This window comes from Rana temporaria, chromosome 3, assembly GCF_905171775.1.
Source record: "Rana temporaria chromosome 3, aRanTem1.1, whole genome shotgun sequence".
In the NCBI taxonomy this organism is placed as follows: Eukaryota; Metazoa; Chordata; class Amphibia; order Anura; family Ranidae; genus Rana; species Rana temporaria.
In genome coordinates this window covers 81,154,270-81,179,959 of record NC_053491.1, presented here as the reverse complement: position 1 = coordinate 81,179,959, position 25,690 = coordinate 81,154,270, and the positions used below count along the sequence as shown (strand labels likewise).

At 43.6% G+C, this 25,690-nt stretch overlaps 1 protein-coding gene across 3 annotated transcripts in view; it reads left to right on the top strand.

Moving 5' to 3' along the window:
- Positions 1-1,415: 1,415 nt before the first annotated feature.
- Positions 1,416-25,690, top strand: part of APBA2 (amyloid beta precursor protein binding family A member 2) — a 570,259-nt gene continuing 545,984 nt past the window's right edge. For all 3 annotated transcript variants that reach the window (XM_040342812.1, XM_040342811.1, XM_040342810.1), the window contains exon 1: positions 1,416-1,567. The gene's annotated coding sequence lies outside the window, so the exon portion shown is untranslated. The remainder of the gene's footprint in view (positions 1,568-25,690) is intronic.

The window sequence follows — 25,690 nt, the reverse complement described above, 5'->3', positions numbered from 1 at the left end:
AGGTTGGGGCACATATCCCATGATATATATATATATATATATATATATATATATATATATATATATATATATATATATATATAAATGATGAGGGGGGACAGGTTGGGGCACATATCCCATGATATATATATATATATATATATATATATATAAATGATGAGGGGGGACAGGTGGGGACACACATCCCATGATATATATAAATGATGAGGGGGGACAGGTTGGGGCACATATCCCATGATATATATATATATATATATATAAATGATGAGGGGGGACAGGTTGGGGCACATATCCCATGATATATATATATATATATATATATATAAATGATGAGGGGGACAGGTGGGGACACACATCCCATGATATATATATAAATGATGAGGGGGGACAGGTGGGGACACACATCCCATGATATATATAAATGGTGAGGGGGGACAGGTGGGGACACACATTCCATGATATATATATAAATGGTGAGGAGGGACAGGTAGGGACACATATCCCTTGATATATATATATATATATATATATAAATGATGAGGGGGGACAGGTGGGGGACACACATCCCATGATATATATAAATGGTGAGGGGGGACAGGTGGGGACACATATCCCTTGCTTGATATATATATATATATATATATATATATATATATATATATATATATATATATATATATATATATATATATATATAAATGATGAGGGGGGACAGGTGGGGGACACACATCCCATGATATATATAAATGGTGAGGGGGGACAGGTGGGGACACACATCCCATGATATATATAAATGGTGAGGGGGAACAGGTGGGGACACACATCCCATGATATATATAAATGGTGAGGGGGACAGGTTGGGACACACATCCCATGATATATATAAATGGTGAGGGGGACAGGTGGGGACACACATCCCATGATATGTATAAATGGTGAGGGGGACAGGTGGGGACACACATCCCATGATATATATAAATGGTGAGGGGGGACACACATCCCATGATATATATAAATGGTGAGGGGGGACAGGTGGGGACACACATCCCATGATATATATAAATGGTGAGGGGGGACACACATCCCATGATATATATAAATGGTGAGGGGGGACAGGTGGGGACACACATCCCATGATATATATAAATGGTGAGGGGGGACAGGTGGGGACACACATCCCATGATATATATAAATGGTGAGGGGGGACACACATCCCATGATATATATAAATGGTGAGGGGGGCACACTTATCCCCTCCGGTGTCATGCTTATTACACTCTATTCCTTTACTACAAGGTACACAGGAGGAGGAGGAGGATGAAGAGGAGGAGGGGGGCAGCCAGGCGTCACTATGGTAACATCCTCCCCCTCCCTCCTCTCTCTCTCTCTCTGGTGCATTCTTCTCCATTCCTTAGTCAGGTTGCCGGGCGGCCGCTGGAGGCGGTGTGTCCATCCATCTTCCCGGGTTGATTAGTAGTCTCAGCGTGTGGCTGGGAAGCCGGAGCACAATAGAAGAAGAGCTGTGTACTGCCTGAGAACACAGGAGGAGGAGGCACTGCAGAACAGGTACTGGGGGGCACACCTGTCACCCCCTGAGGAAGGGCACTTCCAGGGGTGAAGGGAAAGTAGAGGGGGTCAGATCCAGGGGTGATGTGTATGGAGAGGAGGCACAGGGGACCCTCCGCAGTGAGCCGGGATCAGTGCCTTCTGATCGGTTGCTATAGAGAGAAGGGTGTCCCCATAGACTGTGTGTGTGTGTGCCGCTCCCCGGGGTCACCGCTCTCATCATACACAATACATCGGACTGCAGGTGCTGTCCCTGGTCCTGAGCTCCCTACACATCATCATCATTACTCTGCATTCTACAATGGAGGCACACCCAGCCCTCCACCCCACCGGGATCATCCCAAACTAAGTTCTCAATCCATGGATCCCATACGGATCCCATGTACCCTCATCACCCCTCTTCACCCACCGCCCACCGCACACTCCTCTCTATATACATGTATTATATATCCTTCTTTATACAATAGTCATCATTGTCTTTGTATGGGAAGACAAGAAAACAATCTGAAGACCCCCCTGTGATCAGAACTTCCCTTCTATTTATTATTGGGGGCTTCCAAGAGAGCTTGTTGTGTTTCTACTAATGGGACAACTTGGATTTCATTGTCCTGGTCCTCATTATTCTGCATAGAAATGCACGAGAAATGCTAAACAAGCTTATGATATATATATATAAAATTTAGAGTCAATTATCATATTTTTTATTTTTATACGATATATATATATATATATATATATATATATATATATATAAAAATCAAGTAATAAAAAACAAAATTAATAATATAAATTATGTGTATATATTATATTTCCAATAAAAAAATAGACATAATTATATTATTCATTTTGTTTTTTATTATTAGATTTTTTTTTATTTACAGTATATTAGATTTTTTTAATATTATTATTTTTATTATTATTATATATTTGAGTATTTTATTTATACACTATGGGCCAGATTCACAGAAGAGATACGACGGCGTATCTCTGAGTGTATCTATGCAGCTGATTCATAGAATCAGTTCCGCATAGATAGCCCTAAGATCCGACAGGTGTAATTGACTTACACCGTCGGATCTTAGGATGCAATACTTCGGCCGCCACTGGGTGGAGTTTGCGTCGTTTTCCAGCGTCGGGTATGCAAATTAGGTTTTACGGCGATTCCACGACGGTTTTCGCGTTTGTTACGTCGTCCCTAGTAATTTTTTCCCGTCGCAAAGTTACGGCTGCTTTAACATGGCTTAACTTTAGATGAGCCATGTTAAAGTATGGCCGTCGTTCCCGGGTCGAATTTCCAATTTTTTTTTTTTTTGCGTAAGACGTCCGGGAATACGAAAGTACGTTACGCACGTCGCCGTTCAAAAAAATGACGTCACTTCGCGCAAAGCACGGGGGGAATTTCAAAACGGAGCATGCGCAGTACGTCCGGCACGGGAGCGCGCCTAATTTAAATGGTACACGCCCCATTTGAATTAGGCGGGCTTGCGCCGGACGCCTTTACGTTACACCGCCGTAAGTTTACACGCAAGTGCTTGGTGAATCAGGCACTTGCGCTGAAAACTTGCGGCGGTGTAACGTATAGACGATACGTTACGCCGCCGCAAGTATATGTGAATCTGGCCCTATATGTATATGTGTGTGTGTGTGTACTATATATATATATATATATATATATATATATATATATATATATATATATGTATATATATATATATATATATATATGTATATATATATATATATATATATATACAGGGCTTTTTTTCAGGGGGAACTTGGGGGAACTCAGTTCCACCACCTTTGGCTCAGACACTTTGGTGCCTGCTCATCACAATCACTTATAAACACAGAAGTCTGGTTTCTGTGTTTACAAGCGACAGCTCTGCACTCTGTATGTAACTCCCCCTGAACTCTGCACTCTGTATGTAATGCAATCCTGGTATTTAATGCCCCTTTAAGACCCTTCTACTGTTTGTGAAATCTGAACGGGGTCGTGGTTCAGTTCCTGCACCTATTTTCTGAGAAAAAAAGCTCTGTGTATATATATATACATATATATATATATATATATATATATATATATATATAATATTTCTATTAAAAAGCGAATCTATCTATCTATCTATCTATCTATCTATCTATCTATCTATATATATATATATATATATATATATATATATATTTATATATATCTATGTATATAGATATATATCTATATATCTATCTATCTATCTATCTATCTATCTATCTATATATATATATATATCTATAGATATATATATATATATATATACATAGATATATATCTATATATATGTCTTTTTTTTTTGTGAACACAAATATAACCATCCATTGTAGGATTTGTTGTTCAGGTGTTGTTTGTGTCATTGGGACAATATTGTTTTGTATTTACCATTATCATTTTATTACAATATAATGCACACCATTGCATCGAAACAAGTTATTTACTAAATAAACTTTTTGTTGGGTATTGTTATTAAGCCATAGACCTGGATCTAGACTGTGTGCATTTTCAGTAGTAAAGCCATTTCTTGTCCTCCTTCATCATATATGAATGTATGCCGCTGTTGGGAAATATTTCAGCCCATGACTGAACGGTTGTCCTTGCTCTGAGCTCCAAGTGTTAATTCCGATGAGGTGTCATCGCTAGTAAGTCTTGCTACCTCAGATTCCAGCTTTATTGTTTTCAATTGAGACTTACTAGCAGGATGACAAATGATTCCATTAAACTGTCATCTTTAGGTCAGTAGCCACCATACTTCACTCACTTGTTCCTGCGGTCACTGGTTTCCAGTTAATGGCTGAAGGGAAGAGGCATATTTACATGGCAGATATCTTGTGATTTCCGTGCAATGCTCCTTCATGGTTGTTCTCTCTATCACAGCCTTGGTATACATTGTTTCAGCTTCATTTTATGTTATCTTGTTTTTTGAGTCATGGAAGGCGTAGCAGAGTAAAATAATGCACATTTCATTCCATTAAGCCTTATTACTCTTGCCTTTACCTGATTGGTGCTTATGGTGTTATGACAGAGTAAAGTCATGCTGCAGTCTGTACATTGTACATGTCATTAGACACACATACAGTAAATGTGCCGTTTTATTTATCAGTGCTTTATGCCTTTTTAGCCTTTGTGTTTTGTTCATTTTACCGTCGTTACAACCGTTCAATTTGCAAACATATAATCAGGCTTTGTAATGAGAACATGGGAGCATTAATATGTTCTGCTGGACATTGATTTACTTCCAAGTTCTGGAAGGCATGCTGTATCTAAGAGTTTCCTGTCTGATAAACAAATCAATATTTTCAGATTCAGCTGGGATTTTGAGAACATACTTTTTACTATATCTCTTTATTGGTCACAAGTGTCCATTTTTAAGCACTTGCTGACCGCCCTATAGTAGTCTTACTGCTACAGGGCGGCAGCTGTGTGCCGGATCACGTATATATGTGATGTGGCACTTCCGCCTGCAGTGGGCATGTGCATTCCGCCGTTGTGCCACTTCTGCTGTGATTATTCAGCAGAAGCTGATCTGTGGGTGCCGAGCACTCAACATCCACCGGCACCCGCCAATCATGTAAAAAAGGCAGAGTTCTGTTCTGACGGGGGGAGGGATTGGTTCTGTGTTCTTGCAAAGCAGGGACTCAAATCTATCTCTTCCTCTAGGAAAAGCAGCACACTTGATGTCTTCCGGCACTCGCCAATCATCGGACAGAGACTCAGAATGGAGCTCTCAGTTAATATGGCCGATGTCAGAAGCAGGGCGAGTGTAATAGTAATAATAACATTTTAACATATGCAAACACATTATTTTTATAAATAAAGTAGCTACAATATATCTCATTGACAATCTCTTAACATGCTGGAAGTATTTTTTCTTCAGGTATGAGCTTTGCTGAAGTTCCTCTTTAAGACCCCTTTCACATGGTCCAGTACATATTTTTAGCACTGATTTCCGTTTTTTCTCAGCAGGGAATCCATTCTCTGATCCTCTGGTGAACTGAGCAGTCGGATGACAGCCCTGCATAAGTGGAAGGACACAGCCCGCTTTGCTCTATGGTAGATCTGGCTGTCTGCACCCAAATGCCCTCTGATCCGGCCAGACAGAGGGGAGCGGATCCTTTTCCATTTGTTTTTGCCTGATGCAATGGTGTATCCTGGCCTAGGCCAACAAGGCCCAGGCCTAGGGCAGCACTTTGCAGGGGGGCAGCACAGAAAGAGTCTCCGCCGACTTGCGCTACACTGTTAGTTTAGCGCCAGTCTTATGGGGCAGACTGGGCTGAAAGGAAAATTAGTCTAGCGTCCCCATAAAGCGGCCGCACTGCTTCCTGTATGTGGGCGGCCGGCATTCCGCAACTGGGGGGGGGGGGGGGGCGCCGCTTATAATTTTGACTGTCCTATCATCCTGGACCACAAACCTTCCTCACTGTGCTATATATTTTCTGCTGCACCATTGGTATGGTTATATCTTCTTAGTCCTCTCCATAAAATTATCAGAACTTTGTGCTTAAAGTAGTACTTTTTTTTTGTACCAACCCTGTTCCATTGCAGAGATTTCCCTTCACTCCCTGCCCCATAGCCAATCAGGAAGTGAGAGGAAATTATGCAAATTAAGGGAATCCATTTCCCCCCTCCCCCCTCAGGCCCTCAGAACTAGTGTCCCCACTCGAAAATTTTAGGGCGGGTCTTAAACAACAAGGGGTGTGGCCTAGACAGGAAGGGGTGGGTCATATTTAAATTAGGGGGTGCACGAGTTTAGTCAGGCCTAGGGCAGCACAAAACCTAAATACACCCCTGCGAATCAGAGGTAGCCAGGTGTAAAAAGACAATAGTCCGTTTATATCTGACTGAGGAGAATAGAGGGTCCGATCAAGTCCCCCTGAAGAACGGACAGGAGGACCCTATCGGAACCTCTTGTGTGAAAGCAAACTTTGAATCTTTAATACAAAAATTTGTGAATATTCAATTATCCAATCAAGTCAAAACGAATTCCTGTTCATTTTGAATACCCAATCACGTGCAGATGTTTTTAACATTTTTGGAGTGAAGATTCTCAACCTAGTCATCCCAATTGTGTAATACAATGTGGTTATTTTGGTTTGTTTGGACTGGAAACTGAGGCTTATTTGTGAAGCTGGTCTTTGTAAGCACCCTGTAGGCATGTTGACCACTAGATTCATAGGAGGGAGATGTAAATTAGGATATTATCAGTATAATATTATTAGATATGTATGAAATCAGTTGCATTTGCCACATTGAACTGTGGGCTGATTTGAGGTTTGGGGTTGAAACTTGTGATTTATCACCATCCTACAGAGTACAGTTGGTATTAGTTGGTCTTCAGCTTACCGTACACACATGCGTCTGGTTGTTTAGATTCAAAGGAATTTATTACCAAAGTACCCTTTATTTAAATGACACCCACGCCCACTAAAGTGTACATGTTGTCAGGACCATGCAGGGGCACATCGTCATTGGTTGCTAGGATGCAGACTACCAGGCAGCACAGCCATCATTGGTTGCTGGGACACAGGTGGCCAGGCTGCACAGCATCATTGGATACTAGAACAAAGTGGTTAGGCTGCACAGCATTATTGGTTGCTAGGGTGCAGGGGGCCAGGCCCCACAGCATCATAGGTTGCTATGAGGCTACCAGCTGGACCAGTGTCAATTGTTATGGTGCAGGAGGTGTCTGAGGACAGAGTGTCAGTGCCGCCCTCCCTACAACCTCATGTAGCCTTTTGGACAGAAAATCCCTTCATTTTGTAACTGTTCCTGTACTGTCTCTTATGCAGCGTACACACGGTCGGAAATTTCCAATGGAAAAAGTCTGATAGGAGCTTTTCATCGGATATTCCGACCATGTGTATTCTTCATCAGACTTTTTCCGACGGACTTAGATAGAGAGCAGGTTCTCTATTTTTCTGTCGAAAATTACGACTGAGTTTTGCCCGGTCAAAAGTCCGACCATGTGTACGCGGCATTAGGGTCTCCTAAATTGCCTGTAAGGCAGTAGGCAGTAGTGGGGAGTGATGGGGTAGCTCTGTTCACCTTCACAGATAATACAGAATTCAATTCTTTCTGATTACTAGTGATTCAAGTTATCTAGATTGGTGGTTTATTTACAATACATGGAGTGACAATGGCTCCTTAGTGTGCACTGATATCTGTGTGTTGGGGCCTTCGCCTTAGGCTAGCTTTACACAAGTGGCATTGTTTCTATACAACCAGATCCTAGGAGGAGAGATTTCAGTGTAATGTATGACAAATCCCCAGGGTAGCATGGCTCATTGCTTCTAAATCAGCAGAGGGCAAGAATTTTTTTTCCCCAACATTTTTTGGTGGAAGGAAACCTGTACTGAAGAAATGCAGAGGCTGAAACTGTTTACCTTCCCATCTGAAAGTACTCACTCCTGCCTGTTATTCTGATCCAGAGGCTTCAGAACTTATTTAGTCACTGGCCTAGGAAAAATATACAGATAATACATAACCTCACACTGACATTTTCGATTCGCATGCATTTTTTTAGGTCAGTGTAACACATAACTAAGGGGCAGCCAAGCAAGTAGCATTCTCTGTTCAATTTACACAGCTGCTTTGCAAGGTTCCATTTAGACCCCTTTTACACTGTGGCCATGGCCGCGTTTGCGCCGTTTGTCTTAGCGCTGTTTAAGCAGTGCTTTTTAGCCGATAGCGGGGCACTTTTAAGACCAAGGAAGGGGTTAAAAACACCTGTGTTGCGATACTTCTGAAGCGTTTTTCAGGCACTTTGGAAGTGCTGCCCATGCATTTCAATGGGCAGGGCATTTTGGGAGCATTGTATACAGCACTCCCAAACCGTCCCAAAGATTCTGCTTACCGAACTTTTCCTAACGTCCTGCAAATGCACTGCCCCAGTGTGAAAAGTCACATGTCTAGGCTTTACAGGCACTTTTTCTAGCGCTAAAACGCCTGAAAACCGCCTTAGTGTGAAAGCTTTCTTGAGAATAAAACAATAAATGACTCAGTGCAAGCTATATTTTAATAATAATTTTTGGCGATTCTTACATTTTTGAAGAGATTTCTGTGTTTCTCATACAACAGGGTCAGCCTTCATTACCTGTGAGAAGGGGTATTACCGCGCTACCAAAGGACTTGTAGAGGGGAAACTAAAGGGAAGGGAGGAGGGGATGGGGGAGTGGGGAAGGACAGTGAACAAGCAGGGAGAACAAAAGGTTAAACTGCTGCGGCACTGCAAGTGTATCAAAACCCAAAATCTAGCAGCACTATATTTTTTATTTATAGCCTTCATTACCTAATCATCTGGTTCAATCTTAATGTTAGAATGCAAAAGGAGGGCACAAACATTTGGGCCCGACAGAATGGGCATGCAGTCGCTCCTCCCTCAAAAAACAAAAAACATTTACCTCAGATTTAAAAGGACTGTCCCTTCAAATAGTTTAAACAGGGCTTAGGCGGGAAGGAAAAGTATCACGTGACCTTTGGTACATTTAGGAAGGTTACTTGATATTGTGGAAAGTTCTGGAAAAGCGGGGCTCATTATATAAAGGAGCTCCACTTTATGCTATGACTAAGCACTGCATTCGGTGTGAAACGTGTCAGTGGCTGTGCAGTTAGTCTGTACTTCCCCGTGATGCCTTGATATCTATTTTTTTAATAAAGGTGATTTTTTTTGGAGTGCGGCTATCCAGCTATTTATTTTTCCATTGTCCATTTTCCATTGTGGATACAGCTGTGTTTAGGAGAGGTGATTACAACAACCCCTTGGTGATATCACTGCTGTGCTCCTCTGTGTTCTCCTGCTGGAGGCTCTAAGCAAGGAAGAAAAGACCTGCCTCCACCAAGATGGCTGCCTCCACACATAGATGCAGTGCAGAGCAAGGCATTCTAAATAAGTACCGGGAAAGATCAGCTGCAGAGACTGGTGACTAGTCCATTGCCATCTCCTTGCCTTTTTTTGGGCAAAGCTTCCAGATTTTAGTTCTTTTTTAATGGGTCTACAGATAGCAGAAAATCTTTGCCCGCTCATACAATTTAAAGTCTAATTGAGGCATAATCATCAATTTGCAAAGCTTCCCTTACTAAAGTAAATATACCCCCCTCAATCTCTTTCAAGGGGTGAGTTAGTCCGGTGGGTTTTATTCTTCCCAGCAAATCGCAATCATTTTTCCCCAACGACCCACTCACACCATTGCAATTTATTTGATCCTACTACAGAGGATCACAGAATGCTAAAAGCACATGGAATTTAGTTATCACTACAATCTATGAAGCTGTTCACATCAGTATGTTGCATGAGCATTGCAATGCATTTTTGCATTAGTAGGATGATTCAATAGTTGCATCCTGACATGTTTATCTCATATGTTCTTTTTTGGAAAATGTTAGAGCCATGTAAACAGTGGTTGTGTAGTGGATGGCTGCTTTAATATAATTCTTGGAACCTCTTCAGCCTGACATTAGCTGTAAAAGTGATTGGGTAGCTTTACAGCCACACAGATTATTTCTACAAAATAGCCCGGAGACTGAAAGTAAAAAAATAAAAAATAGTTTCACAGCTGCTATGGCAGCTTGCTTACATCCCATTACTGGTGGCAGTAAAACAGCTCATAACATTAAAAAAAAGTAACAGAACTTGCTGAAATAGATACACTGTAATCTTTTTTTGAAACTTACTTACTAAATTGTGTATTACTGTATCTGAGTCCTTACTGCCGCGAGTCCATCATTTCTTTGCCATCAGTTGTGCCTTTTCCTAGGATCAGGAATGGATTTACCATTAGGCAAAACATTGTGCACCTACAGGCTCCAGTGATTAACATTCAGCCATCATCCGGGAAGGGCTCATGTATGCTTATCTTTAACCACTTAACCCCCGGACCATATTGCTGGTCAAAGACCTGAGCACTTTTTGCGATTCAGCACTGCGTCGCTTTAACTGACAATTGCGCGGTCGTGCGACGTGGCTCCCAAACAAAATTGGCGTCCTTTTTTCCCCACAAATAGAGCTTCATTTTGGTGGTATTTGATCACCTCTGCGGTTTTCAGTTTTTGCACTATAAACAAAAATAGAGCGACAATTTAGAAAAAAAATGAATATTTTTTACTTTTTTACTATAATAAACATCCCCCAATAATATATATAAAAAATGTTTTTCCTCAGTTTAGGCCGATACGTATTCTTCTACATATTTTCCGTAAAAAAATAAAATTGCAATAGGCGTTTATTGATTGGTTTTCGCAAAAGTTATAGCGTTTACAAAATAGGGGGTAGTTTTGTGGCATTTGTATTTATATATTTTTTTTACTAGTAATGGGGGCGATCAGCGATTTTTGCTCAGTACTGCGACATTATGGCGGACACTTCGGACACTTTTGACACATTTTTGGGACCATTGTCATTTTTATAGTGATCAGTGCTATAAAAATGCATTGATTACTATAAAAATGCCACTGGCAGGGAAGGGGTTAACACTAAGGGCGGTGGAGGGGTTAAGTATGTTCCCTGTGTGTGTTCTAACTGTAGGGGGGGTGTACTCACTAGGGGAAACGACTGATCGCTGTTCATACATTGTATAAACAGACGGTCAGGCATTTCTTTACTGACAGGACCGGGAGCTGTGTGTTTACACACACAGCTCCCGGTTCTCGCTCTGTAACAAGAGATCGCGGGTGCCCGGCGGTGATCGCGACCACCGGACACGCGTGCGGGAGCCAGGAGAGAGCGGGGGCGCACGTCCCTAGTGCCCACTACGCCTGCCGACGTAGAGCTACGGGCTCTCGCGCCATAGAACTGATGGGGCTGGTCGGCAACCAGTTTAACAGAGAAATTAACTTTGAATAGTAAGGGGTTGATTTACTAAAGGCAAATAGGCTGTTCATTTTGCAATGGGAATTTTCCCCAGAGCGTGGGGAAATTTGACTTTGCCTGCCTGTCTTTGACTTCTATACTTTCTGAGTCAGTGACCTGAAACAAGCATTCATATCATGACTGCCATAGAGAGGGCAACATTTCTGACCTGGGCATTTATTACATGTCTATGTCTTAAAGGGGTTGTAAAGCTTTCTGTTTTTTCACCTTAATGCATCCTATGCAATAAGGTGAAACCATATCTGATGCTTACAGCCCCCCCCCCCCCCCGTTTACTTACCAGAGCCCTCAAAAGTCCTGCGTCGAGAACACGCTGGCTCCTCGGCCCGGGCTTCTTGGCTCTTCATTGGATAGATTGATAGCAATAGGTTGTTAATCAACTCCAATGATGAGAAGGCCCATTGGGCGGGGCCGAGTCCTGTAGTTGGCGGCTATGGACGCCAACTGCAGGACTCGTGAGCGTGCCCACAAGGCAACCCCCTTGGGAGAGAGCTTCCCAGGGGGTTTAGCTGATGCGAGGAGGAGCCGAGACACCCGCCAAGGGACCCCAGAAGATGAGGATAGGGGCCACTCTGTGCAAAATGAGCTGCACAGCGGAGGTAAGTATGACATGTTTGTTATTTAAAAAAAAAATAGAAACTTTACTACCCCTTTAAAGTTTTGAAAACCTCGGCAGACTAACAATTATCATCTTCAGAAGGATAGGTCACCAAGGCCAGTGGTGTTTTAGTGCAGGTTTCTTTTAATTCAAAGATAGCATAGCTCTTACTAAAAAAAATTGGTTGCAAACATAATAGATTAAGTTAGCCACCTGGGCTAAATATTGGCCAAGAAAAATTGGTTCAGTGCCCTGGGCTTAAAATTGTGTCCCGGGGGCCAGATGCGATCCTTTACTTGCCTTTTTTTGGCCCTTTGGGACACTTTTAATTTCACTGGTACAAGACACTATTACTCCCACTGACACCAACAATGGGGCATCATTTTTTGCTACTGACATCAACAATGGGGCATTGTTTCTCCCATTTATGCCACCAATAGGGGAACTATTCCTCAAACTGACATTAATGATGGGGCACTATTTTATCCACTGAAACCAACAATGAGGCACTATTCTCACTGACATAAAAAATGAGGCACTATTCCTCTCACTGACACCAATAATGGGGCACTATTTCTCCCACTGATACCAGCAATGGGGCATAATTCCTGCTACTGACATCAACAATGGGGCACTTATTCTTCCATTGATGCCAACAATAGGGCTCTATTCCTTAAACCAGGGATGCCCAACCTTTTGAAGAGCGAGGGCCATTTAAGCGACTTGGTAACCGGTCGCGGGCCACAATATGCGGAGCAGGTGGATGACAGGTCCATGTGCACTCTGCATAGGTAAAGAGGACACGGACACAGCCCACTCTACCCTACAGGCCCTCCGATCCACCCAGGTGGAAGGGGACGGATCCCCTTCTGATTTTTTTTTTTTTAGCAGTTCGCATTAAAGGTGAATGGAGGGTTCCGACTGGGTCGGACCAATTGCGTGAAATGGGCTTAAGGCTGCTTTCACACTGCCCTACTGCTGGCTTCATTCAGAACACTTGATGCTCTGGGATGTCGGTTCCGCCAACCCAGAGCAGGAGGTCGCGGGCCACATCAGAGGGCTCCGCGGGCCACTGGTTGGGTACCCCTGCCTTAAACTGTCTCCAATGATGGGGCACTATTTTGTCAATTTATGCCAGCGATGGGACACTATCGCTCCCACTGACACCAACAATGGGGCACTATTCCTACCTCTAATTCCAAAGATGCATTGTTTACTCCCAATGATGTCAGGACAATTTCTTCACCCAATGGCCACAGTCCAGCCCCCCTAAAGTCTAAAGGACCGTAAACTGGCCCTTTGCTTAGAAAGCTTGGAGAGTTCTAGGTTAGTTCAGCAGTTATTCTTAGTTGCATGGGAAGCTCAAGACTTTCTTCCCAATTGTTGTCCAACTGGATAATGTTCAACAAGGGGTGAAAAGTCTGAACAAACCATGACCCCTTTGATTCTTATATGCAGAAATTTTGCTCCCAAAACAACCTGCAGGTGCAATATAACAAGATTCTTCAGATTTTGACATGCCTTAAAGCGGAGTTCCACCTAAAAATGGAACTTCCGCTTAACCCACTCCTCGCCCCCTTACATGCCACATTTGGCATGTAATTTTTTTTTTGGGGGGGGGAGTAGGGGCTTCAGGAGAAGGGGACTTCCTGTCCCACTTCCTCCTTCCGCCGAGGGGCTGGTAAGGCGATTAGCTTAATCGCCTTATTGCAGCCCCTCCCTGTAGGCGAGCGCCTGTCCAATCGGACGGCGGCGCTCGCGCATGCGCAGTGCCGCTCGCGCATGCGCAGTGCCGCTCGCGCATGCGCAGCGGGTGCCCGGCCGTGAAGCCGAAAGCTGTCACTGCCGGGTGCCCACACTAGGAATGAAGACGCCGGCCGGCGAGGGGGGGCGAGGAGCAGAGCCCCGGCCGGCGCGTCGCTGGAGCCGTGGAGCAGGTAAGTGTCTGTTTATTAAAAGCCAGCAGCTACACTTTTTGTAGCTGCTGACTTTTAATAAACTTAAAGCGGTCCTCCACCCTAAAGTGGAGTCCCGCTGATCGGAACCCTCCCCCCCTCCGGTGTCACATTTGACACCCTTCAGGGGGGAGGGGGGTGCAGACACCTGTCTAAAGACAGGTATTTGCACCCACTTCCGGCCACACGCTACGGGCGAAAGACGGGCATTCCGTCACATCCCGTCTGTCGCCCGTTGTGTGCTGGGAACACTCGGCTCCCAGCACACAGCGTGTGAGCCAATCGGCGGGCGCAGCACGACTCGCGCATGCGCCGTAGGGAACCGGGCAGTGAAGCCGCAGCGCTTCACTTCCTGGTTCCCTCAGCGTGGATGGCGGGGGGAGCAGCAGAGTGACGAGCGATCGCTCGTGCTCTGCTGCGATCGGCGCTGGACTCCAGGACAGGTAAGTGTCCTAATATTAAAAGTCAGCAGCTGCAGTATTTGTAGCTGCTGTCTTTTAATATTTTGTTCCCATGGCACATCCGCTTTAAAAAAAGGCTGGAACTCCCCTTAAAAAGGGCCACCTAAGTCTGAGTTCAATATTAGTCAGACAAACTAATCTTTGTATGTATGGCCAATCTAATTTCTACAATAACAGGAGTGAATGATGGCTGAGCTGGTCAAAGTTTTGACTTTATGAACATAAATAGATTTAGTCAATGGCATTACTAACGAAATATAGAATATTTTCTTTAGATTTAAACTGTAGAGTACATTCACATTGCTTTAAGTATATATACAAATAAAGCTTATTGGTGATTGGCAGCCTCTGATGTGTCCGTTCTGACTCACTGGATGATTCAGATATGTAACGTAATTAGCAGGAAATCGGATGAAGAAAGCTGTAAAGATGAAGTCTACCCCTTGTAATTATGGTGAATCTCCACAGGATCCAAGGCATGGTAATAAATAGCTTGTCTTGTTCCCATCTAGGTGTAAATCAAAATCATAGCTACAGCATATTATTTGTTCTTTCATATGAATTACACCTACCTCTGCACAGCAGGTGTACACAGTGACATATGTGGACTTCGGTATTCTATTTCCAGTGTCTTTATATGTAACATAAATGCAACAATAATGCCTTCCTTTGATTTGGGTTGCAAAGCAATGGAATATACTTTTCATTGGAGGATAATCTTTTAGACCAGTGGTTCTCAACCCTGTCCTCAAGTACCCCCAACAGGCCATGTTTTGGGCATTTCTCTTAGATAAAATAGCATTCCAAAATAACATTGACTCTGATTTAAGGCACCTGTGCAAGATAAGGGTAACCCTGCAAACGTGGCCTGTTGGGGGCACTTGAGGACAGGGTTAAGAACCACTGTGTTAGGGCCCTTTCACGCGGGGCGGATCAGTAGTGATCCGCCTCCGTATGTCCGTAAGCTCAGCGGGAATCGCTCCGTTGATCCCTGCTGAGCCGTCGGATGACAGGGCAGGGACCGCCCTGTCTTTTCTCCGCTCTCCCCTATGGGGGGAGCGAATGAACACGGACCGTATGTCCGTGTTCATCCGATCCGCAGACGGATCGGATGCAAAATCGGATGTTTGCGGAGGCGGACGATTACGGGTGTCAGCCAATGTATGTCTCTTTTTCATCCGCAAACGGATGGATGAAAAAGCGGACATACGGTCCGCATGTGTGAGGCTGGGTTCACACTACGGTTTTCCCGTCCGTCAGCCGCATACGATTTCAGTATTGAAAACGTACGGGCCCGGACGGGAAAACGTATAGATAGACAATGCATTGCAAATCGTATGCACTCAGATGCATCCGGGTGCGTACGATTTGCTGGCAAAACGTTTTTTAAACGTACGCAAAACCGTGTTCAACCACGGTTTTGCGGTCGTTTTTAAAACAGTATGGCAAACGCATACGTTTTCCTTTAACATTAATGTCAATGGAAAACGCACATGTGTGCGGTTCCATACGTTCCCGTCCGTTTCAGCCGCATACGGTTTTTCATATAAATCGTATGCGGCTGACGGACGGGAAAACCGTAGTGTGAACCCAGCCTGAAAGGGGCCTAAGACTATACTCATTTCAGGATCGGGAAACCTACTTGAACAACTGTCTAGGGTTTAGAGCTGTCCAACTGTTATATGTCTTTGCCTGGCTTGAAAATATGTGCCAAACACAATGACTTTAACCACTTCAATACCAGGCACTTATACATCTTCCTGCCCAAGCCAATTTTCAGCTTTCAGCGCTGTCGCAATTTGAATGACAATTGTGTGGTCATGCTACTCTGTACCCAAACACATTTTTTATCATTTTGTTCCCACAAATAGAGATTTATTTTGGTGGTATTTGATCACCTCTGCGTTTTTTTTTTTTTGCAAAAAAATTATAAAAAAAAAAAGAAAATGTTGAAAAAAAAAAGGTTTTCTTTGTTTCTGTTATTTTTTTGTAAATAAGTATGTTTTCTACTTCAATGACGGGCACGGATATGGCGGCTACACTGACGGGCACTGATAAGGCGGCACCGATGAGGTGGCACTAATGAGGTGGCACTGATGATGGACACTAATAGGCGGCACTAGTGGGCACTGATTGATGACACTGATGACACTGATGGGTGGCATTGCTGGGCATCACAGATTTACGGTCTATCACAATGGTGCTAATCAGTGCCCATTTGTGGGCACTGATTGGCACATATTTGGCCTCAATTTGCATATGTGGATGGCCATGTGGGATGTACCTGGCCATCCACATGCTTGGGGCTTCCCTGGTGGTCCTGGCGGCTTCCCTGGTGGTCCAGTGTGGGCATCCGTGGGGGGGCTGTGCTGATAAACAATCAGCGCAAACTCCCCTTGTCAGGAGAGCTGCCGATCGGCTCTCCACTACTCGCGTCTGTCAGACGCGAGTGAGGAAGAGCCGATCAACGGCTCTTCCTGTTTATATCGTGATCAGCCGTGATTGGACACGGCTGATCACGTGGTAAAGACCCTCTGCCGGAGGGAGGCTCTTTACCAAGATCGGAGATGCAGGGTGTCAGACTGACACCCCGCATCACTGATCTCTGTGCGCCCCCACGGCCACGCGCCGGTATGTTATCCTGCTGGACGTCAATAGACGTCCAGTCAGGATAACAGAACCACTTCCCGGACGTCAATTGTCTATTGACCGGGCGGGAAGTGGTTAAAGTACAAGGGTAATGTGGTCATACACAGGGTGGAACACAAATGACATCAACAGTGACATCAAATGACATCATAATGGAATGTATGGGTTAAAGGTGGTTACTTTCACAAAATGCTATCAGAACCCGTTACTGTTTTAAGTCCTGGACAACATACACTACACATCAACACCTCCCAACATTTTAAGATGGGAATGAGGGACACCTACTAGCAAAAGTATGTAAGCATAGGACACACCCACTGCCACACCCCCTTAAAGGAGAATTAACCAAAAAAAGGGTTCATTAAATCCACAAGGGATTTTTCTTACCACTACTATTCCTTTTATATTGGCTTTTAAAATTTACAAATGCAGCAATTTAGAAACTGGGTGAAAGTTTTAGCACTGGGAAACACTTTTTGAGAGATAAAAAGTACATTTTATATACAACTATATAGATCAAATGAGGGGGAACGAGGGACAGAGGGACATTTCTCCAAATCAGGGACAGTCCCTCGAAACCAGGGACAGTTGGGAGCTATACACATCTTTTCTTTGCCCATGCAGGACAGAGGTGAAGGTCTGCTCTAATGCTCCTCTCTCCAGCAGCGGGTACTGACTATTTATATCCTACTGCTCTGTTTAGCTGCTGTAAAAGAAAAAATATATTTCCAGGTATGAATGAGCACGTGACTTATTCCATGTGACAATGCTGGTGCTTGACCCAGCAATGTCGACTGAGAACAGAGAGAGTCCTCGTCCTGGTTAAGTTCTGACTGGAGGAACTTGAAGATTACTCTGAGATGACATTTATCCTAAGGGCCTTAGAGTAAGCCTTTTGCTTTCCTCTAAAGGGCAAAGCATAGGTTCAGTTAAAGTAATGCTACATTTTTCTTCCAACCAATGTTATCTCAGCTGATAACATTGGCTGAAAGGCCACTTTAACCTGCCTTAAAGAAAAATTCCGAGCCGTCAGCGGGATAGCAGGTGTGTACACGCCCGCTGCATCGCAGGGGTGCCGATGCTCATGACCGGCGGTCGTGATGACCGCCGGCCGCGAGCGATCACGGGCACGAGAGGCAGAACAGGGATGTGTGTGTGTAAACACACACATCCCTGTTCTGTTCGGTGAGGAATGACAGATCGTGAGTTCCTAATAGCTAGGAACCACTATCTGTAATTTGCTCTAGGTCAGTCCCCTCCCCCCACAGTTAGAAACACACAATAGGAAACACAATTAACCCCTTGATCGTGCCCTAGTGTTAACCCCTTCCCTGCCAGTGACATTTTATACAGTAAACAAGGCATTTTTTTTCAAAATTATTGCTTTATTTGTTTATAGCACAATAAATAAAAACCGCAGAGATGATCAAATACCATCAAAAGAAAGCTCTATTTGTGTGAAAAAAAGGATGTCAATTTTGTTTGAGTGCAACGCCACACGACCGCACAAATTGTCAGTTAAAGTGACGCAGTGCCAAATCGCAAAAAATGGCCCGGTCATTCAGCAGCCAAATCTTCCGGGGGTGAAGTGGTTAAGTAGTATTGATAGATACTTTTTTAATAAATCTGCAAAAATTTCAACAATTCTGTGTTTTTCTGTCAATATGGGGTGCTGTGTGTACATTAATGAGGAAAAAAATGAACTTAAATGATTTTAACAAATGGCTGCAATATAACAAAGAGTGAAAAATTTAAGGGGGTCTGAATACTCTCCGTACCCACTGTAAATGAACTGTAGTGTGTTTCTGCAAAAAGCACCAAAAAACACACCAAAGCACCAAAAACACAGAGGTGTGACCCAGGCCTGAGATGTTTAGTAACATAATGGGGTTAAAAAAACTAAAATTAGTACAAAAAGAGCAAATTATCGCTACTGTAAGAGGTTCATTTTTTACTGTGAGACAGTGAAAGTAATATTTACACTAGTGATTTGCTCTTTTTGTACTATAAAGGGCTAATTTTTTTTAAACCCCATTATGTTGCTACCCAATTTAATCGATTATGAAAATGGTAATCGATTAATTTCATAATTGATTAGTTGTGGATTAATAGATTAGTTGTTGCATATGCATATACCAGGGCTCGACAAATCCCGGTCGCAAGGTCCCCAATGGCGACTAGAAATAGGGTCCTTTTTTTTCTGAGCTGGCGCCATCTGGTGGTGAGCCGTTGGTATTACCACCAGATGTGTAAGCTGGCGCCATCTGGTGGTGGCCGTTGGTATTACAAGTTAAGCATTACAAGTTAAACAGCAATTCTAATGTCATTTTTCATTTTTTTCACTATTTTCACTGCCATCTTCTTCCCTCTAATTAGAACCCCCAAACATTATATATATTTTTTTTATCCTAACACTTTAGAGAATAAAATGGCGATCATTGCAATACTTTCTGTCACGCCATATTTGCGCAGCAGTCTTAACAAACGCACTTTTTTGGGAAAAAATTACACTTTTTTTTTTAATTAAAAAATAAGACAACAGTAAAGTTATCCCCATTTTTTTTATATTATGAAAGATAATGTTACGCCGAGTAAATTCATACCCAACATGTCACGCTTCAAAATTGCGCTCGCTCGTGGAATGCCGACAAACTTTTACCCTTTAAAATCTTCATAGGCGACGTTTAAAAAAATCTACAGGTTGCATGTTTTGAGTTACAGAGGAGGTCTAGGGCTAGAATTATTGCTCGCGCTCTACCAATTGCGGCGATACCTCACATGTGTGGTTTGAACACCGTTTACATATGCGGGCGCTGCTCACGTATGTGTTCGCTTCTGCGCGCAAGCTCGTCGGGACGGGTGCGTTTTCTGGCTCCTAACTTTTTTAGCTGGCTCCTAGATTCCAAGCAAATTTGTCAAACCCTGGCATATACCATACCTAGCCAATGTCACTGAAAGCTGGAAATCACTGAAGAGGACACCGCTACTCCAGTGATCTCCACTAGCCTCTGGGTCCCTTCCTAAATGTCTGTCCTGTGGCATTATGAACACAGGAGATTGGCCACTCGGCATGGGCACCATTCAGGGAATCCTTAGCATTGTTTAAATTGGACAAGGTGGGAATGGCGTGTTTCTGTTCATTTCTATGGGAATAAAAACGTGCCAAAAACGCTCAAGTCTGCCCGATTCAAGCTCCAAAAAATGCTCTGGAACTTTTTTGAGCTTCAGGCGTTTGGCTTCAGGCAACTTGGAGTGGAGATGTGAACCATCGCCATAGAGAGTAATAGATTTTTTTCTACTCCAGCATTTTGGAGCTTCAAACTACAAAACGCTGAGGTGTGAATGCATATACACACTGATTTTACTGTTGTGGATTTAGTAACACTTTAACTCAGGGGTGCCCAACAAGTGGCCCGGGGGCCATTCTGATGTGGCCCGCGACCTCCTGCTTTGGGATAGCAGGTTATCAAGCCATCCCAGAGCATCAGTGTTTTGAATGAAGCCAGCGGTAGAGGAAGCAAGCGGCTGCGGAGGGAGCAGAGCCGCATATGCCAATGCTTCCTGTATAGTGCCGGCTTCTGTCACAAGCGGAGTGATACCAAATGCTTTCTGTCTGGGACAGCAACAGCCGACGACACCTGAATGAAAGACTATTATTAAAGGTAAGTTTATTACTAAGATCAGTGTAATATATATATATATATATATATATATATATATATATATATATATATATATATGTTCTGCAGTGGTTACTGGGCTGCTTTCAAACTGATCTGCAGGTGCACCTTCGGGTTACCTGCACTGAGTCATAGGCTTCTGTTATTACTTGCGGGTTTGGTACGCTTTCAGAAAGGGCACTACACCTGCAGGACATAATAGATATTAATGGCATGGTGCAACTAACCTGCAGGAAAGGCACAGGTGTACTGTGCTGCACCCACAGTGCAGGTAAACTGCCACACATCAGGAAGCAGCCTTAGGCCCCTTTCACATGATCGTTTCAACCCACCTCTATGGAGTGGCAGAACTTGTGTCCATTTGCAGCCACTTACCTCCAATCCGATCCACAAAAAAAAAACAGAAAGGGATCTGTCCCCTTCCATCTGGTTGGATCAGATGGGAGGGCCCACAGAGTAGAGTGGGCTGTGTCCGCGTCCACTCTGCATATACAGAGTGGACATGGATCTGTCTTCCGTCCCTTCCACTTGTTGTAGCCCGTGACCGGTTACCAAGTCGCCCTCGCTCTTTAACCACTTCCATACCAGGCACTTACGCACCTTCCCGCCCAAGCCAATTTTCAGCTTTCAGCACTGTCGCACTTTGAATGGCAATTGCGCGGTCGTGCGATGTGGCTCCCAAACAAAATTTTCCCCCACAAATAGAGCTTTCTTTTGGTGGTATTTGATCACCTCTGCGATTTTTTTTTGTGCAACAACTAAAAAAAGACTGAAAATGTTGAAAAAAAATTCCTTTTTAATTTTTTTGTAAATGAGTAAGTTTTCTCTTTCAATTACGGGCACTGATATGGTGGCACTGATGGGCACCGATGAGATGGCACTGATGGACATCGATGAGGTAGTACTGACGGGCACAGATGAGGTGGCACTGATTGGTGGCGCTGGTATGCTTTTTTTTTTTTAAAAGAGTGAGGAAGAGCCATCAACGGCTCTTCCTGTTTACATCGTGATCAGCCGTGATTGGACACGGCTGATCATGTGGTAAATAGTCTCCGCCAGAGGCTCTTTACCGAGATCGGAGATGCAGGGTGTCAGACTGACACCCCGCATCACCGATCGCCGCGCTGCGCGCCCCCACGGGCGCACGCGGCATGAAATCCTGCAGGACGTCCATGGACGTCCTGTCAGGATTTCAGAACCACTTCCCGGACGTAAATCGGCCATAGGCCGGGCGGGAAGTGGTTAAAAGGTTGGGCACCCCTGCTTTAACTGGTTAAGCTTTGAAAAAAAAAAAAAAAAACACTGGAAGGTGATTGGTTTCTGTGCAGAGCTGCACCAGATTTTGCACGGTCCAGTTTTAGTGAATCAGCCCCAGTTTAATCAGATCAGGTTGCAGTTTTTTGGGGGAAAGTAATGTGCTTGAAACAGATGATAGAACAGAGTATGAAGTCTCCACTATCTCTACATTTGACGGGAAAGGGAAGGTTCAGTTTAATGTTAAGCGTTTCATAAAATATCTATCATTAAATAATCTGTTACAAGTGCTCCCCGCTCTTTGCTTAAGTCGGCACTTTGTAGTTTTAGTTATATGATTTGTTTTGTACTAAAAGGACTGGTGTAGATTGAAAGTCATTAGAGAGGCCATTTGGTAGCTGTCACAACTTGGATTTCCTTGTAGAAAATATTTGGTGACATGACATGTCTATCTCTTACAATAAAGCAGCCTACTATCTCTGACATCTTGAAGACATAGAAAATTGCTATTTCTGTGTATTGTGGGCAAATGATGTTCTGAATGTCATGGGTGACAAATGAGGGGGTGATCTGTCAATTTGAAAATAAGTTAAAGTGGTGGGGCATCTTTATATGATTTGTATTGCATATGTTTCTCTGCAGAAGACCCGATATCACAGGACGACTCACATCTGTCTTCCAAACATCCTCCGCTCTGTCAGTCTCCAGTGTTATCTATGGCTGGTTACAATCCAACATTAGCTCTGCCTTACATTGGCCTTCCCTTTATTTCTGCATATTTACTTATTATAAACTGATGACTTTCCGATACATTTTCTTCTGCTGTTTTTTCATACATTCGTAATATACTATTTATCACAAAAAGCAATCCTTTCTTTTTCAGAATGCATTATAAAACAGACACAATTGTATTACTGTATCAGAATATACCAAAGCAAATACCCAATACTCAACCTTATTATGGGATTATGTCAACATCATGCATAATTATTCTTTATTTATTCCCTCTATATTTAATCTTGCACTGACATATTACCTTGTATAATACAATATACATGGAATCGAGTATTTCAGTTGCTGCCCCTAAGGCCTCGTACACACGACCGAGTTTCTCGGCAAAAACCAGCAAGAAACTTGCTGGGAGATATTTTTTTGCCAAGGAAACCGGTCGTGTGTATATTTTCGTCGAGGAAACTGTCGAGGATCTCGTCGAGCCAAAAAGAGAGCATGTCTTATTTTTCCTCGACGGGAATGGGAAAATTGGGCTCATCGAGATCCTCAACAGCCTAACAAGGAACTCGACGAGCAAAACGATGTGTTTCGCCCGTCGAGTTTCTCGGTCGTGTGTACGAGGCTTAAGGCACGGTTCACACAGATTTGGAGCACATGTCTTTGGAGCACATGTCACATGACCCCATTCAGTGCAATGGAAGCATTCTGATTGGTGCCGTTTGAGTCGCTCTGACTTAGAAAAAGATGTCTGCACTACTTTTGGTCTGATTTTGTACGACTTGCATTGACTTCTGTTAAAGAAACAAGTCAGGGTGGAATTTGGCTTCAAAGTTGCGGCAATGTGGAAACTAAGGGCCAGATTCACGTAGAGCGGGCGCAATTTTACGTAACCGGTTTATGTTACACCGCCGCAATTTTTCCGATTTAGTGCCCGATCCACAAAGCACTTACCTGGAAATTTGCGGCGGTGTATCGTAAACAGGTCAAGGCGGCCGAATTCAAATGGGGCGGGTACCATTTAAATTAGGCGCGCTCCCGCGCCGGACGTACTGCGCATGCTCCCGTCGCAAATTTCCCGACGTGCGATTTGCCCGAAATTACGACGCGCCAACGTTTTGTGAATCGCGATGTGAAAAAAGAGTTACGCCGGGAAAATAAAAAAATTAAAAAATAATTCAAAAGCAACGCGGGAAAGACAGGCATACTTTAACATGGTGGAGTACTTTTACACCATGTTAAAGGTGCACTATCTTTGCAACGGAAATCTAACACTCGCGACGACGTAACGACGGGAAAAAGCTTTGTGGATCGCCGTAACTCCTAATTTGCATACCCGACGCTGGTTTACGACGCGAACTCCCCCCAGCCGCGGTACTGCATCCTAAGGTCCGACAGTGTAAGTCCATTACACCTGTCGGATCTTCTGCCTATCTATGCGTAACTGATTCTATGAATCAGTCGCATAGTTAGAAACAGATACGACGGCGTATCAGGAGATACGCCGTCGTATCTCTTTTGTGAATCTGGCCCTAAGCAGCAGACAGAAATTACTATTATGCCCCGCACACACGATTGGAAATTCCGACAGCAAAGGTCTGATGTGAGCTTTTGAATGGAAATTCCAACCGTGTGTATGCTCCATCGGACTTTTGCTGTCCGAATTTCCGCCAACAAAAGATTGAGAGCAGGTTCTCCTATTTACCGAAGGAAAAAAATTACTATTGGAAATTCCGATCGTCTAGCAATTCCGACACGTAAAATTCCGATGCATGCTTGGAAGCAATTTGACGCATGTTTGGAAGCATTGAACTTCATTTTCTCGGCTCGTCGTAGTGTTATACGTCATCGCGTTCTTGACAGACGAAAGTTCAGAGAACTTTTGTGTGACCGTGTGTATGCAAGCCAAGCTTCAGCGGAATTCCGTCAGAAAAAGCATCCAAGGTTTTTCCGATGGAAAATCCAATTGTGTGTACAAGGCATTAGTGCTCCTAATAGAGTCAAGTACACACTATAGAGGGATATGCTTTGTTCATATTTCATGTCTGAGGTTTACAAGCACATTACACTTTATTAACCCCTGATTCTGTAAAAGGCATTGCCAATTTCCACTGCATTTTAACCACTTGCCGACCACGGCACGTCTATTGTAGACAGAATAACACGGGTAGGCAGATTGGCGTACAGGTACGTCCATTTAAATCTGCCGCCGATGTTCACGGGAGTCCTGCGATTGTGGTCGACAACAGCAGAACAGGGGAATGCCTTTGTAAACAAGGCATTCCCCTATTCTGCCGAGTGACACTGTCACTGATGACCGTTCCCCACAATCGGAGATCGGTCATCAGTGATGTGTCACGTGTAGCCATGCCCCCTAACAGTAAGAATCACTTCCTAGGGAACACTTAGCCCCTGCAGCGCCACCTAGTGGTTAACCCTTTCACTGCCAGGGTCATTTTTACAGTAATCGGTGCATTTTTATAGCACTGATCGCTGTAAAAATGACAATGGTCCCAAAATGGTGTCCGATGTTTACCAAAAATATGTAGAAGAATACGTATCCGTCTAAACTGTGGAAAAAAATATTTTTATATATTTTTTAGGGATATTTATTATAGCAAAAAGTAAAAAAATATGCATTTTTTCAAAATTGTCGCTCTTTTTTAGCTTATAGCGCAAAAAATAAAAATCGCAGAGGTGATCAAATACCACCAAAAGAAAGTTCTATTTGTGGGAAAAAAAAGGACGTCAATTTTGTTTGGGAGCCAGGACGCACGACTGCTCAATTGTCAGTTAAAGCAACACAGTGCCGAATCGCAAAAAGTGGCCTGGTCTTTGGCCAGCCAAATGGTCTGGGGCTTAAGTGGTTAAAGAAACAAGTCATGCTGGGATTTGGCTTTAAAG